This window comes from Saimiri boliviensis, chromosome 12 (genome assembly GCF_048565385.1).
Source record: "Saimiri boliviensis isolate mSaiBol1 chromosome 12, mSaiBol1.pri, whole genome shotgun sequence".
Taxonomy (NCBI): Eukaryota; Metazoa; Chordata; class Mammalia; order Primates; family Cebidae; genus Saimiri; species Saimiri boliviensis.
In genome coordinates, this window is record NC_133460.1 from 110,934,568 (window position 1) to 110,951,089 (window position 16,522).

General features: G+C 45.6%; 1 long non-coding RNA gene across 1 annotated transcript in view; it reads right to left on the reverse strand.

The window, feature by feature from the left end:
* LOC141580665 (uncharacterized) overlaps nucleotides 1–16,522 on the reverse strand; it is a 99,264-nt gene that overhangs the window by 45,989 nt on the left and 36,753 nt on the right. The window lies entirely within an intron of this gene.

Here is a 16,522-nt window from a genome sequence, read left to right on the forward strand (position 1 = left end):
CGGAGGCCCAAGTCCACCTTGCTACTCAGCCTCCTGCAAAGTGTGATTTGATAGGTGGGGTGGTTGTTGCTGTTGTTGATGTTGTGTTGTGGTTGTCTCAATCCAGCCCTATCTAGAGAAGAGAGATAGTGTCTGGTCACCAGCAAGTGTTCCTAAAAGTACAGAAAGTGTAACAGCTGCTGCCTGACGGCTCACCCGCAAAGGTCTCCATGCCCTTCCCATCATTCTGTTAACTGGACAAATCCTCAGGGGTGCAGAGAACATACCTGGAGTCTGACTTTGTGAGGGTGAAGCCCCGTGTTCCACTTTTATGTTCTGGGTGACCTCTGACATATCATTTAACCTCTCTGAGCCTCAGTTTCCTCATCTATGAAATGGGCATAATAGCAACTCCTATGTTGAAAGGTTATTTTTGTGAAAGATTATATGAAAGAGAATATGAAAGTCTACATCAGGAGCTAGGAGTGGTGGCACGCGCCTACAGTCCCAGCTACTTGGGAGGCTGAGGCAGGAGGATAGCTTGCACCCAGAGGCTGGAGGCTGCAATGAGCCATGATCCAGCTATTGCACTCAAGCCTGGCTGGCAGAGTGAGACCCCCATCTCTATAAAAAATAAAAAACTAAAAGAAAAAGAAAATCCTACATCAAAGATGCTCTGTGCTTATGTTGGGTTTTGTAACCGTGGCTAGTGGTGATAACATGTGCAGTTCCCCACCGACTTGGGCATCAGGGAAAGAAGCCCTAACTCTCTTCCACTGTTAGGACTTCTTTGTGTGGTCTAACTCTGAGCCATCACATCGAGTGACTTGCCCTTCCCCTGGATGAACTAACCACTGACCTTTCAGGTGACCCCACCATGGAGCAGAGGCTGCTGGGATCTAAGAGAACTGGAGCCACTTGAAGGACTGAACAGCCTTCCCTGATATTCGGGGCACTGCATTCCCACTTTTGCTGAACTCTCCGTCTCACTCCACCTGGACTCCAGGGTGGGCCCCTGCTCTCTGCTGCCCCACTGACCTGCACCTGCCCAATTGTTCCAATTCCCCATGACCTGCTGAAGCACACACATGACTGTGTGGAACCCTGCATTGGCTAGAACATGCCTACAGGAAGACATGGGACATTCACCTGGGCAGTGCCTCTGGCATCTTAATTCAAACAGAAGCCAACAATGGAGTTTGAGAGCAAAGAATGAGGATAACAGGATTTGGTCTTTTCTGTGCTTATGGGTAGGGCTCTGCCCATTACCATGGTGTCAACTTTGAGCAAGAGTCCCACATGCCACTCCAGGAAGACATCCCCTACACACACAGATGCCATCATCCTCATGGCTCTCAGCAACAATGTCACATGCACTGATGGCAAACATATCTAATGTCTACATTTCTCACTTTTAAAATTTATTTATTTATTTATTTGGAGATGGAGTCTTGCTCTGTCACCCAGGCTGGAGTGCAGTGGTACAATATCGGCTCACTGCAACCTCTGCTTCCTGGGCTCAAGCAATTCTTCTGCTTCAGCTTCCCGAGTAATTGTGATTACAGGTGCCCGCCTCCATGCCTGGCTAATTTTTGTATTTTTAGTAGAAACAGGGTTTCACTATGTTGGCCAGGCTGGTCTTGAACTCCTGACCTCAAATGATCTGCCCGACTCGGCTTCCCAAAGTACTGAGATTACAAACGTGTGCCACTGTGTCCAGCCTAAATTTCCCACTTTTTAAGCATTAAGTACATCCACTGGTCCTGTATTTTATGACACCTAGTGATCCTACCTACCTTGTACCATGTTCTAGACAGCAGAGGGATGGCAGGTGCCAAGCACAGTGACTCTAGTGTTGGGAATTTCTGTTAAGCCCCAAAACTCTGAGGAGAGGGAACACAGGGGTAGGGCTGCAGGAATGTGTGGGGTGCCTGGGCATTTCCTACCTTGTTCACAGTCTGTCTACCCGGCCAGGGCCAACCAGCTACCTGCACACACGTGCTGCAGCTGCTAACATTAAAATAAGAGGTATTTGTCTTCACACCGCCTCAAATTGTTGCTCATAGCACATGTCCCACACTGGGAATCAATGGCCTACACTAAGGATTATATAATTCATCAGTTGTACTCCCTTCTTTTACTAATTTTGCAATTTAATTTTTTAAAAAACGAACTTTCTTTGATATAATCTACCCTTCATATACCTAAGGAATAGGCATTACTGCTTTAAATATAATTTTGAAGCACGCCACCTGGATGTCACCATCCCATAAGTCCTTGAAACTATCTTCTCTTGGAAACAACATGACATTTTAGCTGAACACAAGTGTCTCTTTTTTTTTTTCCAATTGTAAATGAGCATTTTATGCCCTCTAAAAATCAAAACTATATTTTTATTGTTATGATTTTATGATGCTCCTTTATAGGGTAGTTTGCTTTTGTGAAGTTGAAGAAAGCAGTGAAGTGGAAACCTGTAACAAATAGGGCTTATTGGAGTTGGGCTGTGTGGTTTAAATTTTCCATTTATTTAATTGGGGAGAAAAGTGTGTGTTTGTTTGGTTATCTAATTATTGGGAAAGGAGAGGTTCATTTGTCTGAGTTAATATCCCTTAACCAAGTTAAAAATTAGCATACATCTCTTTAATTATACCTCGAGTGACAGCATCATGCATCAGCCACTCACTCAGGTCCATTTACCAAGGCTCTCATTCATCCACCCGGACGGGAGGGAGTGTCCTGCCCACCTGCCCCCGCCAAGCCTCCACATGCACACACTGCCCTGTTGCTGGAGGGCCATCCCTGCCCCATTGCTGACTGGAAGCCCTCATGGCCTTGTGTGACCACTCCCCCTCCCGCCCATGTGCTCAGCCTCTCTGGCTTTCCGGTGGCCTAAGGAGGCACAGGCATTGCTCGCAAGTCAGACCCTGCACCTGCCCCTGCCCCCACTCTGCCTGGGCAGATCCCGCTTCTGCTCCCCCGCAGGCTTCCACTAATCAATCCCATGCACTAGTTCAGACCCCTCTAGTCCACCCTATCCCCACTCCTCATCATTCACTTCCACAGCCTCGCCTCTCTCCTAATTTCACATTCAATGACAACTAGGTGGTCTACTCCATGAAGGCAGAGCCCTTTTCTTCCTTCTCTCTCGAATTCATGGTGTATCCTTAGTGTTTGTGTGTTGCTGGAGCGTAACTGTGTTCAGTAATTGCCTACTGAGTGAATGAATGAATGAATGAACAAAAAATGGCAAATTAGTGAATCCTTGTGAGCTCTCCCCTATGACATTACTGGGCCCATTTTTGATCTCAGAAACCAAGCCACATGGAAACCACGGTGGACCTGGTGAATGTGCCCCCTGGAGGCTGAGAAGAGAGGGGATTTCTCTGGCTGTAGGAGTCCACGTTAATTTCCAAGTGCATCATTTGAGGGTTTCATTCATTTGCTGCTTCATATTATTGCCAAAATCAAATGGTCTGTAGCTTAAATGTCCAACAATCGAGAAATGGTTGAGGAAATAGTAGAATTGCAATGTGCTAAGTCGCTATTTAAAATTATGTTTACACAGAGCTTATAATAACATGAGAAATTGCTTATGATATAATAGGAAACCAAATAGTCTATGCTGTACAATGGTATATGAAGACTATGATGGCAAACACATTTTTTAAAAACTCACAGAATTCTAATATAATGCAAGAAGAAAATAGCAAGAAGGCTGATTGTTTCTGGGTGATGGGTTTAGGATGCTTGTTTCTTCTTTCTGCTTCTCTGTATTTACCAGATGTTCTACAGTGAGCATTTATTACTTTTACAACATGTAAAAAGAAATCATAATGCTTTTTCTTCCCAAAGATAAGAGGATCTATAGTTGCTTCTACTCCCACAGCCAGCTTAGAATTGCTATTTTTTGTTTTTCCAAGGATGGCCTCCTGGTGACATCTGTGTCCTGGAGGCCTTCCCATTCCTGGGGGTGGATTTGCACCACAGAGGGGTCCAGCCAACTCACACAGACTGGCTGGAGGCCCCACGCTCCACCACAGCCACTCCCTTTCTTTTTCTTTTGAGGCAGGTCTCACTGTGTTGCTCAGGCTGGAATGCAGCAGCATGATCATGGCTCACTGCAGCCTCAACCTCCTGGGCTTAATTGATCCTCCCATCTCAGCCTCCCGAGTAGCTGGGACCACAGGTATGCACCACCATGCCCAGCCAAGAGATGAGGTCTTGCCATGTTACCCAGGCTGGTCTCGAAATCCTGAGCTCAAGCAATCCACCCACCTCAATCTCCCAAAGTGCTGAGATGACAGGTGTGAGCCATCACACCCAGCTAACCCCTTTTCCCATATGCACATGTGCTTGAGTGTGCGGACTGCTTTCCCATCACCTGGGATAGGGGAGGCGCTGGCAACAGCTCATGCCTACGTTTTGCCTGTTAGTTATTCAGGCCCTAGTGTGGCACTGCAGCCCACATTTCACTTCCAAGATGTTTGGAAATCAATAACTAATTTATATAGAGTTCTCTTAGAAATAGGTGCTATTTTCCATCTCATTAAAATGCAACTTGAACTGAAGCCATGCCTGCCACTGGGATTCAACTCTGGCTGGCCTCTCTCACCTGTGGGATAGAGTATCCAATGGGAGAGGATGAAGAGGGTCTCCAGACTCCACTCATAGGTGAGAAATGAAAGGCAATTGGGCAGAAAGTCCTGCATGCTTGGCCCAATAGCAAAGCCCCTGTGGTCACAGCCAAGGGACCATTCTGAGCCCAGCATGGTGGCTCTCACTTGGGAATTTTTCAGTGTGCCTCAGTGTGAATTCATTTCAGGCATTAAAGTCACCAGTAATAACTGCGTGTGCAGGTGTGTGTCTAGAAAGGATTTTTCAACATCCTCCTGGAGGTGCTCCGATAGCCAGAAACACCCAATGCTACGTGGTTATTACTGTTCACATGCCTTCCTACATGCACCTGCTGGATTAGATGCCCAGGGAAACCAGGATATATTCATAGCCTTCCTGCGATGTTTCATTTTTAAAGAAAAATCTTTAAGGTTTTAATAGATTTTATTTAACAGCATGTAAAACATTGCTGTCGTGTGTACAAGATCTCTCTTTAAATTGCTTATTGAAACATCAGTCATTTGAGTTCACAAAGATAGGATACAAATGTTATTAAAATACCATCAAGTTAGAAAAGCACCAATGCATCTACTCCAAAACTCCCAGTGTGCATTTCCTTTGATTTGTGGATATTTCTGACACCAGCAAGTAACTTGCTTTGAGAAGGGGCCAGGTAAACAATGATCTTAACCTCGTTCCCGCATCTCTCACCCCAGGTCCAGCCTGGCCTGTAAACCCAGCTCCACTGTCACCTCCTCCCATGCTCCAAATGGAACCAGGGGCTTTGTTCTCTGGACTTCTTTGTTCTCCATCTTCATCTTTAACCCTCTGATTCTCCTGAGGGGGGCTATGTGGACCCAGCACCGCATCACTCCTTCTGCTAACATGATGGTGGGGAAAGGGGTCTCATCCTCAGGGGCCACCCCACTGCTAGTTTCTGGGAAGAGGACAGGAAGGGAAAAACCAATGTTCAGAAAAGAGATGATGAGACCATCAAGTTGAATTCGAAACTGAAGGAGGGAGAGGCTGTGAGGTCTTCCTAGAAAGGCATCATAGGGTCACTTTGGAGGGTGCTTGAATGCAACATCAAGGCATCTCTATTCTGCAGGTAACACGAAGCCATTGATGGTTTCCCACCAGAACAGTGAGGTGATCAGAGCTTCGGTCTCAGATCTTGCAATAAAGACTAGAGCTAGAAGAAACCACCATTTCCCTCCAGCTGGAAATCGAGTCACCTTATTTTAGATCCTTCTTGTTTCTTCTACTCTGTCTGTGTATGGAGACTTCTTTCTCTCTTGCGGTAAGGCTTCTCTGTCCTAATGGGTCTCACCATTCTGCTGGCCTGCCAGCACCTTACAGGCAGGGTTTGTGCTGAAGATACTTCCCCCTACAAGCGCCTGGGGCAGCAGTTGGGGCCAATGGTGTTGCCTGTCTCTCTACCTTATTTCATAAAGGATTCAGGGTACACTGTTGGTGGTCAATAAATTAGATGAATGCATGGACAAATGAACAAATGAAGGAACAAATGAAGTCTTGCGGGAATGCCAGCACTTACTGTCCCAGACGCCTCTGCCTCTCCGGCAGCCCACAGAGGCCACAGCTGGACATACTCTGGCACCTCTGGGTGAGAGAGAGGGGGGCATTATAGGCCCAAGAAGGAAGAGATTCCTAGACTGCTGGGACTGGGGGACCCCTTTTAAAACAGAATGTGCCAGCTGGGTACAGTGGCTCACACCTGTAATCCCAGCACTTCGGGAGGCCGAGGTGGGTGGATCACCTAAGGTCAGGAGTTCGAGACGAGCCTGGCCAACATGGTGAAACCTTGTCTCTACTAAAAATACAAAAAATTAGCCAGGCATGGTAGCGGGTGCCTGTAATCCCAGCTATTCAGGGGGCTAAGGCAGGAGGATCCACTTGAACCTGGGAAGCGGAGGCTGCAGTGAGCCAAGACCATACCATTGCACTCCAGCCTGGGTGACAGAGTGAGACTCTGTCTTAAATACATAAATAAAAAACAGAATGTGCCCACTTGTCAATGGGTGCCAAGTGAGTCTGTCCCACCCACCCTGGTGGCCTTCTTACTGCATCCCTCAGCACCCTGGTCATCCTCCCCACCTCTTTCCTTAGGAACAGCTTATGTGAAAATATTGCAGCCGAAGGGTGGCACTCCAGTCAGGTCAGACCTCCCTGAATCACTCATCCCAGGACCACACTCCCTTAGAAAAACAAGCAGTTTCTGCTTAGACTCAGCCAAAGTCCACGGAGGCCCACTGAGTGGATTCTTTTCCAGCTAAGCCTTGGAACACCAGTCTATCCTACACCCAATTTAGAGGCAATGGTTTTTCTGCTCCTTCAAACACCAGTCTATCCCACACCCAATACTGAGACAGTGTTTTTTCTGCTCCTCTGAACTCCAGTCTATCCAACACCCAAAACCGAGCCAGTGTTTTTTTCTGCTCAAGGTACTTACTCCAGGTAAGGTGGGCCCCTTGGGTGAAAGAGAATTTTTAGAAATTCCATCTCCAGGCAAATATTGTTGAAGAAACTGGACTTAGAAGAAATACAATGTGTGCTAGAAAGACAAGTAGGTACTGGGTCTCCAAGTTAAATCTATTTTTACAAATAGCCTGGTACCCAAGGCTCTTTATTTATGATACTGAAAAGCACACTGTTTGGAGAACTGTAATAACTTTAACTGCAGTTGTAAAGGATGGTAATATGTAGCATGATTTGCCTGCCATTATGTTATTTGTACTGTATAAATACAAAATTTCAGAATCAGATGTTTTATGGGGAATCGTTACAATTCTGAAAATGTGACTGAACTTTCCCTAAATATATCAAAAATGGAATCACTTGTGAGTGTACATAATTGAAAACAAAGTTTACGACGCAGTAGATGTCTACAAATATCAACAGAAATTTAAAAGAACTGTGTCAAAATTTGTATCTTGTATATTATGCTCAGAAAGTAGCTCTACTGTATATGTCTGCTTTTCATGTGCTGGGTGGTTCTGAGCCCATTTGCAGATGGATAAAATTGGTTGACAGGAAGGTCTTTGGGGTTTGAGACTGATGCGGTCGCCATATACAGCAATGCAGGTTGTGCACTGAACAACTACAGGGGGCCCCTCTTTCATTGAGAATGATGTGGGAGGCACCTGCTGGAGCTGCATAGTGAACAACCCACACAACTGTCAGGAGGGAGAAGTAGAATCTGCCTGTACGCCCTGGAAGAACACAGCCAAGAATGAAAACAAATTTCAAATCTTAGAATTTCCTACCCATCAGAACCACCTTCAGTTCATTCTTTCTTTCTGTCACTTATTTAACTCACAAGTTGTGAATTTCCCCCACGGAACCCTCGGAGGGGCTGCCAGGAGATTCCTGCATCCAGTGAGCGAACACGGCTCCTCCGTCTGCTGCCACTCCAGGATCTGGGAGGTCACCAGCAAGCCAGAAAGTGTTTCTTGTACTTCCTTGCTCCTGGGCACATCTTTCTTTGACTCCAAGGTTTGTGGGTTGGAACCCTGGCTGCCTCCTGATCAGCAACCAGGAGGGTTATTATATTTCTCACCAAGCTTGGATTTACATTTGAGAAAAGGCTCCTCCACCTCCTCCCTATCATAAGTGAAGGGTTCCTAACTCCAACCAGCAGAACATTAAATGGTTTCTTGAGAGCTGCCCATGCTAATAACCTAGAACAACTCAATGAAATGTGCTCTTGTTTTAGGCCAGGCATTCCCAGACTTTTTACACAGGGGGCCAGTTTACTGTCCGTCAGACTGTTGGAGGGCCGCCACATACTGTGCTCCTCTCACTGACCACCAGTGAAAGAGGTGCCCCTTCCTGAAGTGCGGTGGGGGGCTGGATAAATGGCCTCAGGGGGCCACATGCGGCCCACGGGCCGTAGTTTGGATTCACCTGTTTTAGGCCCAGCAAAAACAATTCATTTCCAACAAATGACTTAAAACTGATTAAAAAAAATTTTTCAAAAATAAAACAGAAATGAATAAGCAATGAATTGACATCTTTTGCTTTAAAAAATGTCCAATTAGATAGGGCTGGGCTCTGGGGCTCCCAACCTTCATAGAACAAAGAATATCTCTTTGGGAGTCCCCCAGTCTGGAGCTGGGTTAATTTAGCATTGGGGATTTCTTCTCTGATTCTTTCCTGCCTAACTAGTATTTAATACCATCACACACTGCAAACAATTGCAAGAATTCAAGTTGGTTTTTTTTTTTTTTTTTTTTTTTTTTTAGCAGAAAAGCTCAGATAATTTAGACATTAGAAAACAAGACCTAAGAGAAAAATGTGATGAAATTAAGACTATTTCACCTGGAGAAGAAAAAGTCTGTGTGATGGTTCACTAATTCTGGCAAGTTTATTAAAAATTATTTTACATAGGATACTGACCATCTGGTCTCCCTTTTCTGAGCAGAGAGAGGAAATAATTTTCAACTGCATCGAGAAGGATATAGGTTGGAAAATAAGGAAGAATTTCCAGATGATTAAGGTTATTAAATGCTGATTGCAGAGAGAGAGGTTATAGCTTCACCTTTTTGGAAATAATTCAAGGGGCGACAACCATTCATTCGTCCATCCAGGCTGTTTTAGGATCAGTCTGAGCGGGAAGTAGGATATGTGAAATTCTCTCTTTGTAGTGCCTTCCAGCTCTATTTGTTGTGCTAAAAGTGCCTCTTGCGGGAGTTTACATAATTTACAGACTTCCAAACATTCTTGATACTGTCTGTCTTCTATGCACTCTTCTTACAACCGGAAAGGGGGAGACATAAAGGTGTAAACTTCCCAAGCAAAGATCTGGTTCTGGCCTTGCCTCTGTTGAAGGTGAATAACGGGACCTGCAACAGGTCACGGGCTGTCTAAGCCCCAGGTTCCAATCCAGAACTCACCACAGGCACTGGCTGTGATTTTTATTCCTCCAGCCTTTTTTTTTTACCTTTTATCGGGATATGAAAGCTGCTTCCCCAACTACAGGGAAGAGCGCATGACTTAGGTTGGACAAGTCATGATACCCTTTTCCTCTGTCTGCTATGATCGGTCCAGAAGTGGGCATGTGACTCAAGGTGCCAAGAAGAGCTCTCTCCCTAGAGTGCTGTACTTGAAAGTGTTTGCTCTCCTTCTGGAGGCAAGTCAGCCAGGATGGGAGTCCATGGCTGCCTCAAGCCATAGCCCCATTACCTGGAGACAATTGTGAGCCTATAAACCCAAGAACTGTGAGAGGCTGGAAGGATAAATGCCCAAAAAGAACTCTCAGGCCTTCAAGTCGGCCCTCCAGCCAGCCCTCCCTTGCCAACCCTGCATATCCTTCAGTTTTATGAGTAGGTAGAATACTGTATTCCTTTTTTTTTCTTAAGCTAATATGAGTTGGGTTTCTGTCATTTGCAACCAAAGGTCCTGATTAATATAGGATAGGAATGAGGTCCTAAGGATGCAGGTGCTAGCAAGAACCAAGGCACAGGAATACAGAGCTAAGCTGTCCTGCATTAGAAAATGATGGCAATATCTACTTATGACTCAGGGCAAGAGGAGAGAGAAAGGGGGCAGGAAGAGGAGGGAGAAGAGGAGTTGGAAGATGGCAGAAGGCAGGGTACTGCCCTGCGTGAACCAGCAGAGGGGCCACGAGGGCTCTGAAGATCAACAGCACAGAATGAATGATTTTCGAATGCTTGCTTCACACTGTGCATGTGACTATTCTCCATGACCTGTCATCTTTCAGAAGTGCTCTGCTCCACGGAACCAGCTTGTAATCACAGTCATTAGAAGGTAGATGATGAATCAAGGAAAAGGGCCCAGGGTCACAGTGATCCTCTCTGTACGGCACAGATACAGAACAATCACAAGAGGCATAGCGTGTAGAACTTGGAGGCAGGACTCACTTCAGGCACCACAGAAATCAAAACCCCTTCCTTCGAGTCCTGCAAATGGCATGGCTTACCTACTCGTGAGGAAGTCAGACTCAAAGGGAGTTTTGATTTCCACGGGGCCTGGAATGGGTACCTGAGTATAGTAGATGCCTTGAGACCTGGAGCTCTCAGAAGACATTTGAGAGAATTACAAAGGAGTAAGTCTCATGATCAGACGAGACATTCAAATGTGGACCAGATCACCTCTTCGGGTGATAGGGTTGTGTCTACTCTCAGAAGGGGTTGTGTAGGCAAGTAGACAACACGCTTTCCTTGATAAAATACTGCTGTAGAGTGATCCAGGATCCAGACATGAGAATCCATTAACAATGCTTAAGTCAGGCCTTTCCCATTTGGCATGGGTGTTTTATAACCAGTGTGCAGCCACAGGGAACGGCTTTCCCCAACTCTCTCTAGGAGCTGATCAGGAGTCAGGGATCCAACAGGGATCGTGAACAGGACAGCATCAGTAAAGCAGACACAATTATTGCACTTAAGTTGTGGGATGGAAGGAAGTAGCTTCCAGAAGGGAATTGATCTGGACTAGAATTGCTCAGAGCACCGCTTTAAGGAAGAAGCTAGCTTTTTAACATGCCAAGTTTATTCTGAAACTCCTTTACCATTACATTTTAACAAAAGAGATTCAATGAGGGAGAAGCTAAACTTCCATTAAGTCTTCCAAACACTCCCGATCCATATTTACTAATAATGATGATTTCCAAAAGCTCATTTCTGCAATCAAGAGCAGGCGGCACAGCAGGCAAGACGCTGTGCACGGAGCAATCTCCATGAATAATTGCCTGTCTGCATGGCTTCTTAAAGAGAAACAGCAAGCTTACCAGATGATGCTTGGGCTTGTTGTTTAACCTGAACACAGAAAGCAGAAAACTAGGCTCGAGAAAAAATGCTTTTAGACTTTAAAGTTGCCATGAAACTTGGGAGCCTTAACCTCTCTATAGATGAGTTTAAATGGATCAATGGACACCCTAAAACTTTGTATCAGACATATTTGTATGTCTTTTCTATGCGCTTTTTTTTTCTAGGAAGAGGATGCATAGGGGAAATAAGACACTCTGAATATTTCACTACCGCTAAATACATGTTCTTTCACTCGCACTGTGTGATAGAACTTTCTGGAATGATGAAAATACTTTATATCTGCATTGTTTAAAATGGTAGCCATTAGCTAAATGTGGCTATTGAGCTTATGAAAGGTGACCAGTACAACTGATGAACCAAATTTTTTATTTTATTCATTTTAATTAATTTACATTTTAAAAGGCAAAACTCTAAGGATAAAGAGTAGATGAGTGTTTGTCGGGGCTGGGAGTTGACAGAAGGCTGACTACAAAGGAATGGGGGAATATTTTGGTGGGATGGAACTTTTCTGCATCTCTATTATGGTGCTGGGGACCTGACTCCATGCATGTGTCAGAGTCAGTGGAAATGTACACCAAGAAGAGTGAATATTCTAATCTGAAAATTGAACATTTAAAATGTTTTTCAGACAGGGTCTCACTATGCTGGCTAGGCTGGTCTTGAATTTCTGAGCTCAAGCAATACTCCCACCTCAGCCTCCCAAGTAGCTAGGATTACAGGTACGTGTCACCACGCCTGGCTGAAAGATACATTTTAAAAGATTTAGTTGGCTACATGTGGTTAGTGGCTTCTGTATTGGATGCGCAGCTCAAGACCATCACTTTGAAGGACGTACATATATATGCACCAGCAGTGATTTAACTGGACTTTCCTGACTATCAGATTCATTAGGTTAGAAACTGTTCCCCAAACCATCACCTTAACAAATGCATTCCTAACTCACTAATAAGTGCAACACACTAAGTGGGGGATGTTGACTCTTTACCTATTCCCTGCATTCCTACTAAGTCCAGCACTCCTTGGCTACTGCAAAGTCAGGCACAGCAATCTCATGAGAAGTCTAATGCCAGCATCCCAAGTTGCAAATTCCAATCTTGGGACCAAGCTGCTGCCTTTGCACTGTCCAGAGACTCCTCCACGTAGCCGGAAAGGCAAGGAGGCCTGAGTGTGCAAGGGGGATCCCCACTCAGAAGCAACCCAGCCTCAGAGGCTCATGTTAACCCTTTCAAACACAAGTCCAAGCCTTATCTTTATGACCCTTTACTAGTAGTTTCCTAGGGCTTCCTTAAAGTTCTGCAAACTGGGTGGCTTCAAACAACAAAAATTGGCTCTCGCATGGTTCTGGAGGCCCGAAGTCTGAAAGCAAGAGGCCAGGAGTTTGGTTCCTTCTTGGGGACTCAGAGGGAGAATCTGTTCTATACCATCCTTCTAGCTTCTGGTGGTTTGCCAGCAGTCCTTGACATTCCTTGGCTTGTGGCCACATCCCTTCTACCTCTGCCTTTGTCTTCACGTGGCCTTCTCCTCTCTGTCTCTCTCTGAGTGTCTGCCTCCAAGTTTCCCTCTTCTTATGAGGACACCAGTCATTGGGTTAGGGGAGGGGTCCCCAACCCCTGGGTTCCATGGGCCAGTATCAGTCTGTGGCCTGTTAGAAACCGGGCCACACAGCAGGAGGAGAGTGTCGGGCAAGTGAGCAAAATTTCATCTGTATTTATAGCCGCTCTCTATCACTCGCATTACTACCGGAGCTCTGCCTTGTGTCTGATCAACAGCAGCATTAGATTTTCATAGGAGCTCGAACCCTATTGCAAACTGTGCATGTGAGCAATCTAGGTGGCACGCTCTTTATGAGAATCTAATGCCTGATGATCTGTCACTGCCTCCCATCACCCCAGATGGGACCATCTAGTTGCAGGAACACAAGCTCAGGGTTCCCGTTGATTCTACATTATGGCAAGTTGTATAATTATTTCATTATGTATTACAATGTGATAATAACAGAAATAAAGTGCACGAAAAATGCAATACACTTGAATCATCCCAAAACCATCCCCCTCGCCCCCATTTCATGGAAGGATTATCTTCCAAGACACTGGTCCCTGGTGCTGAAAAGCTGGAGACGCGAGTTAAGGCCCATCCTAACCCAGTATGCCCTCATCTTTTTTTTTTTTTTTTGAGACGGAGTTTCGCTCTTGTTACCCAGGCTGGAGTGCAATGGTGCAATCTCCGCTCACTGCAACCTCCGCCTCCTGGGTTCAGGCAATTCTCCTGCCTCAGCCTCCTGAGTAGCTGGGATTACAGGCACGCGCCACCACGCCCAGCTAGTTTTTTTGTATTTTTAGTAGAGACGGGGTTTCACCATGTTGACCAGGATGGTCTCGATCTCTCGACCTCGTGATCCACCCGCCTCGGCCTCCCAAAGTGCTGGGATTACAGGCTTGAGCCACCGCGCCCGGCGCCCTCATCTTAATGAGATCTGCAAAGGCCCCATTTCTAAAATAAGGTCATATCGACCGGCACTGGGATTCTAACTTGAACATATCTCTTTGGGGGCCACAATTCAATCCACAAGGGACTCCAACCATCATTGGGGCAGAATCTTTTCCCCCAGGGTAGAGCAAACAAGACCAGGTATGGCTTCATCTCTGACAAGCTTTAATCTCATTTGTGCATGTGTGTGTGTATATGTATGTGTGTATGTTTTCTTTTGCAGTATTTTGTTGTTGTTTATTGTTTTGTTTTTTGTTTTTTTTTGAGATGGAGTTTCGCTCTTGTTGCCCAGGCTGGAGTGTAATGGTGCCATCTTGGCTCACCACAACCTCTGCCTTCCGGGTTCAAGGACTTCTCCTGCCTCAGCCACTGAGTAGCTGGGATTACAGGCATGCACCACCATGCCCAGCTAATAGTAGATGGGGTTTCTTCATGTTGGTCAGGCTGGTCTCAAACTCCTGACCTCAGGTGATCTACCTGCCTCAGCCTCCCAAAGCTCTGGGATTACAGTCATGAGCCACAGCGCCCAGCTCCTTTGCAGCGTTTTTACCAATGTGAGTGTCCTATCATAGCAACAGGACTGGGATGTGGCCAGTGCTCACCTTCACTGAGTCCTTACCTTTCAGGAGGGACAAGAGTGTAGTGTCTGCCACGTCCATGGCCCTTGAATTTGTTGGCAGAACACTGAGCATGTGGAAACATGTGACACACTAGAGGAAAAGAAACTGGATGTGATTCTCATTACAGGTTATATTAAAGGAGCAATTTAGGTTTTTGAGTCTTAATGTCCTCATTAGTCACGTGTAAATGTCATGCCTCCTTCTCTGGGTTGTTTTACTCATTAAATAATCTACATACAGAGCTCTGAGTAGCAAACTGACCAGTGTTATTTTCTGAATCCATCCCTTTCTGACTTTTTACTCTTTCCACACACAAAGGGGACTCATAATATAAAAATAATTTATATTTAATATAAAAATGCAGACAAATAAGAATAATAAATTAAAATATCTGTAATTCCCTCACCCAAAGATAATTATTATTTAAATTCAGGCATGTTTCCTTAGTCTTTTTAAACGCACATATTTACACACACTATTTCTGCAAAATTGCTTTCATTCTGCACATATTTGTTTTGTAGCCACATTCCCTGAACAAGATCGTACATTTTCATATTTAATTAAATCGTCTTCTAAAGCATGGTTTATATTGGCTTCAGTGTGATGCATCATGCATATAACACAATTTCTTCAATGAGAACCCTGTCGTCTGCCGTTTTGCGTGTTCCCAATTTTTCACGATTTTAAATGATGCGGTTAAGACACATTCTCACAGATACAGCCTTGTGCATGTCCCTGATTATTCCTTTCGGAAAACTTACAGGAAGTAGAATTATTCAACTCCATTTTTTGTTTTGTTTGTTTGTTTTGTTTTTTTGAGACAGAGTCTCACTCTGTCACCCAGGCTGGAGTGCAATGGCGCAATCTCAGCTCACTGCAACCTTTGCTTCCCCGGTTTGTGATTCTCCTGCCTCAGCCTCCCCTGAGTAGCTGGGACTACAGGTACCCACCATCAAACCCAGCTGAATTTTTTTTTTTTTTAAAGATGGGGTTTCACCATGATGGCCAGGCTTGGTCTTGAACTCCTGACCTCAGGTGATCCACCCACCTCAGCCTCCCAAGATTTTTGTATTTTTAGTAGAGATGGGGTTTCACCATGTTGGCCAGGTTGGTCTAGAACTCCTGACCTTGTGATCTGCCTGCCTCGGCCTCCTTACTTGCTGGAAATACAGGCGTGAGCCACCATGTCCGGCCCTAACTCAGTTTTTTTGAACTGAGCTTTTTATAACTTGGCTTTCTCTCCTCTTCATCTCCACTGAAAACCTTCCCCGTTTATTTCACAGAAGGCACCAAAGCGGTCAGAAGGGGATTTTCTTACCCCTTTTGACCGAGTAACCCCACAACCTACCTTCCTCTGGACCCCACACATTGTTGGGCCTCCGGCCTTGCACCAGGGCAGCCCTTCCACCTGGGCCCCAGGTCCCACCTCTTTTGCCTCCTCCAGGAGGTGGCTCCTCCCTCCTCTTCCTCCCCTGCATCTTCAGTGTTTTTTGCTCTGCTGGATCTGGATGGTCCCCAGCACCACGCGAATGTACCACTTATCTCCCAGATTCCTTCCCTAGTGCTGCCACGGCAAATCACCACACACCTAGTGGCTTCAAACAGCATAAATAACATTCATTACCTTACAGTTCTGGAGGTCAGAGGTCCAAAATGGGTTTTACTGGGGTAGAATCAAGGCAGGGCAGGGCTGCACGCCTCCTGGAGGCTCCAGGAAGAAGCTGTCTCCCAGTCACTTGCACCTCCACAGGCTGCCTGCATTGCCATCACCTCTACACAGCTGCTGGTTCACGACCACGTCTCAAAGCCAACCGTGCATCACCTTCTAGTCTCTCTCCGACTCTGACTTTTCTGCCTCTCTTGCTAAGGTTCTTGAAATTACCTTGGGCTCACCTGGATTATCCAGGACACATCCCCATCACAAGATCCTGAACTGCATCCCATGGGCAATGACCTTTTTTGACACGTAAGCTAACAGACAGGCTTTGGGGATTTGGATGTGAACATTTTTGGAAG